This window comes from Zychaea mexicana, assembly GCF_025766255.1.
Source record: "Zychaea mexicana strain RSA 1403 chromosome Unknown BDB00scaffold_91, whole genome shotgun sequence".
Classification (NCBI taxonomy): domain Eukaryota; kingdom Fungi; phylum Mucoromycota; class Mucoromycetes; order Mucorales; family Lichtheimiaceae; genus Zychaea; species Zychaea mexicana.
In genome coordinates this window covers 128,273-132,845 of record NW_026516754.1, presented here as the reverse complement: position 1 = coordinate 132,845, position 4,573 = coordinate 128,273, and positions in this window count along the sequence as shown.

Sequence of the window (4,573 nt, the reverse complement as noted above, 5' to 3'; positions counted from 1 at the left end):
TTTAAAGGAAGTCGATTTTCAACCACACTTTAACCATTATGCTTTCTTTAATGCATGTGAGCGCAAACGATTTCTTTTGTTATGGCACAAACCCTTTACCTTTAAGAATAATCACACAAAACGTAGATATTGCTAGCACTGCTAGGAATTTGCGTGCCATCATCTTAGAGAGCTGTGTATATATGTAGTTTTGCACTTCCAGTGCTCAAGCTCAGGTTGATTGACACCTCCTTTGTCACCAAATCAAAATCAGTAGTGACCCGTCAACCAGAGTTTTGACCCATCGGGTTGAACGGGTCGGGTCGGGTCAGTGGTTTCTTGACCCGTAGGTCAACGGACAGGTCAGACCCTTGACCCGACCCGACCCATCCAATTGCGACCCCTAGCAATTCCCAACAACATTATTCAAATTGTACCTGAAAAAAAGCAGCAATGAAGAACGAATTTAACACCAATTTAAATCTCCAGTCCAATTGCAAGCAGTTTTCAATGGAGGGATTGCAGATGTAAGATGGGTAAAAAATAAAAGTAGGTAATGAGGTAGAATGGGCTGTGCAGTGTATTTTATGAGGCCTTTTACTTTACACACATTTATTATCTTAGTGTAGACATGCACGCTTTAAAAAATATAATAACCAAGGTGGATATCCACTGCATGCAACAACACACTTTACACATACTACTCAAGCTATTAGAAAACGGGAAAGGATAATAGATAATGGCTTTTGGGATATGGATGGATATAAGATGCTGGATCAGGGACAATTTATGCAGTAAAAAAGGTGTGCTCTCACGATCAGTCATCATCATCTACTACTGCTGGTCTCATTAAAAAAGCAAAGGTAGATAGAGGATGACACAAATGAGATTATATATTAGGATCACTCAATTCAGTGGGGCTCAAAAGAATGAATAGTGTCTTTTTTAAGTGTGTTGCACAAGTACTTTTCTGTATTATACCTTTTTCTCCTCTTCGACTCCATTTCAAACCGCTATTTTGAAATCATAAATGAACAATGTCAACAATTTAGCCTACTCCTCCTTCTAATGTTTCGTCTGTTATTATTGAGGCTGTCCAGTTGCTGCATTGTCAGCAAACCGGCGAAGTTGAGGCTTTTGCTCCAACATGTCCAGCAACCATAATGATTCCGAGATCTCAATATACTCAGTGGATTAAAGATGTTGCTGACTAGGTAGCAGTTAGTCAAGGAACCTGGGCCCCAGCTTGGGTTGTACAAAGCTTATTAGGCCCAGCAATATATAAAGGCTGGCTAGGCTGGGAAAATAAAAAGTAACCTCTTTTCCACTGAGAGGCTCAATCCATAACAATTAATTTTACTATAAATAGTAAATTAATTTTAGTTAAGGATTTCACAGTCAAGCTAGCCTTCGTCCAAGTGTTCCTCGGCTAGAGGAGGGAAATGCTCACTACCGTTGCACTGCCTATGAATCAATAAAGTTTTTACAAAACTTTATTAATTCTTAAGAATTAAAAACATTTATAATAATTAAAAAATCTAAGAATTAAAATTCTAAACTATTATAATATTTTTATATTCTTATACCCTAAGGAATTAACTATAAACAATAATATAAGGATAACTATTGATTATCCTTATATTTAATTATTATAGTTTAATTCCCTGAATCATTTACTGACGTGGATAAACATTCCCTATAGACAAGGCCCTAGTCTATAACACTTGGTAGCGGAAGTTTCGATTCATCAATCAATAGTCAACAAGTTATAAGCAAGTCAGCAAGAGCACGTGCAAGGACAAGGCAAGCTAAACGAACTCGAACTATATGCACTTATACTGACAGATTGCAAGGATGAAGGAATGGATACAAGGAAGGCGGCTCAAGGAGCTGAAATGCATAGCTCCAATGCTCTACTCAAGCTAGTCAACTCATATACTGATGTGTTCCCTGCGGAATTGCGCTCAGGACTACCACCACAAAGACACGTGGATCATACTATTCCAATATAATATCCTTATTCTGCCCCAAAAATAAGAGTTGGGTTGGGCCCCCCAGTTTACAATTTTTTTTGAAAGTCAGCAGGAGACGTGTTGACGCGTCAGTAGTGGGAGGACGTAGGAGAAAAAAAATTAAAGTGGGCTCCAAACATTCTTTTTTTCATTATACAAAAAACGAGCGTAATTCAGCATTGAAGTAAGCAGAGATTTTGGCTAGAGCAAAGGAAAGAATGTAGATCATGCATGACTAGACAGGGGATGAAAACGGACAAGAAAAAAAAAGGAATATAAGAGCGAGCTTTAATTTATTTCCCTTTGTCGTTCTAAATCTGCTAAACAGGCATTACAGTAATGTGCTGTATACCAACGATTCGACATTGAACGGTTAGATGAACCACTTCACAAGATTAACAGCAGCCTAATTATCGGATGGTGTTCAAGATGTGACGACATTGTTAACACAGAGCAGTCAAAAAAAAACAGTAGGTACAGTATTCCCAGTGTAATAACTTTTGTTTTTTCCCCTTGACTAATCTTGCGAATCAGTCTACAGAGATCGACAGCCAAGGGATGAACCAACATGAATATACTATTAACAGCTAACTACAGAGCTGTGCAAACAAAGAAAAACCAAACCAACGGTGTGCTGTCAGTGCCGGCCTTCCTGACACACTGCTTTTGCTTTGCTGATTCTGTTTTCGACGACGAAGTGTCAACAAGATTCATTAGTTAATGCTCAATAAATTAGAGAGGCTCGAATATTTCGATTCTTAATGGCTAGTCAGCAATCTGCAAAACGATCGACGATTACAGAAGTCCTGATGCTGACATTGTGGATAAAAGAAGGTAAGAAGTCAAAGCGGTTTTGCTACAGTATATTCTGCATCTATGTTAGGATCGCGTTTCTTAGATAGAAATGCGCACACACGATATATACATGCACACACACGATATGTGCACACACGATATATATACGCACGCATATGATATGCGCACACACAATATATATACGCACGCATATGATATATACACACACACGATATGCGCACACACACACAATATACGCAGACGCACTTAATTTACACACACACAAAATACGCATAGCCAGAAGATGAAGCAGCTGCTGGATATGGCGACTGTAATCAGTGATGCAATATACATATATGCTGTTTGGAGTGTTGGATACGACTGCGGGCAAGGGATTATGCTGGATTGATGTGTACTCCTTCTGCCAACGTTATGGAACGTCACTGTCATCAACAGAACGACCGATCTGTCACTCAATGAAATGAAGCACGAACTTTACATTTGCTGCAATTTATGTTCAAGCAATCGCACATGGATGCGGGGATTCAGCCAATGATAGTAATCACAAGTGTACTCAAAGAATTATTTACTAGAGTAGGAATAGAGTGGAAATTGGTAAGTTAATTTAGAAATGGGAATAGATCATAGAATGAATATAAAGAGGAAAGGATAAAGATCGGAATTCAAGGGTTATTTTGACGACGGAAATTGGAGTTTTTGGGGAGAGAAAGTGTATTTTTGAGGATGGTATCTATGGCATTAGCCTGTTGAATCATCTCTCGTACATGTCGTGCAGTATTTCGTATAGTGTCTGCTTCTCTATGGTTGATCATCGATTTTCCAACATGATGTTCGATCGCTGTGATCTTCTTCTTTAATTTTTTAAGTTCAGCTTCCAATTCGTCCTTTGGTGTAGGTTCGGATACTTACTGTTGGTGCTGTGATACTTGGATAGGTGTGCTCGATGATGCTAATGTTGGTGTGCAGGTGTTGATAAGTCCTTGCTAATGTTCTAAGGATGGGCGAACTTTTATTGTCGAAACCTTTCTTACTGTAACAAAAAAACGTTCCAGTAGGAACAGGTGCTTGCAACACATCTTGCTATCTTTGAACTTCTCGCATTCACAATGAATGATTCTGCTGTTCTCAATGAGCACCTATCCCATATTATAGGAGTATCAGATTATAGCTTGAAAAACGCTGGAAACCCAGAAAAGTATAATGATAATCAATACATACGTCATACTCTTTTCTCCGGGTGGCGAAGGAAGCAACCTTATAGTGTATATCTGACACTACTTTTACCATGCGTTGTAAGTCTGCTTCGCTGTAATTGCCAGCTTCTAGTTCATCTGTCCGAAATGAATGCTCGGTCTTGCTCATACACTCAACACCTGCCCACAAACGCTCGACTTCTTTGCTAATATCAGAAGCAACATCGGATGTTAAGACATAGATCAAGTAGTGGAGACGATGGACCCGTTTCCGTTGCAAATAGATAGTCTTCAGCTGGTTGTGCCAGGATTCAACGTAATTATTTGTGGCCATATTGGTGAACACTTCAGGCTCGTGGCATGTACTCCAGCGGGTATATCTATCACCATTGAATGTATCTACCCAATGTGCTCGGAAATAAGACGCAAATGATGGCTGCTTCTCGCCATACTCGGAAAAGAAGGTATGTAAAAGGCGATGGAATTTTTCCATGTCCCTTTCGTACATTAGTTCTTGTAACCGTAGCTTGATGCGCGTTCGTTCTTAATGAGTGTCGCTTCGTCCGTAAGCAG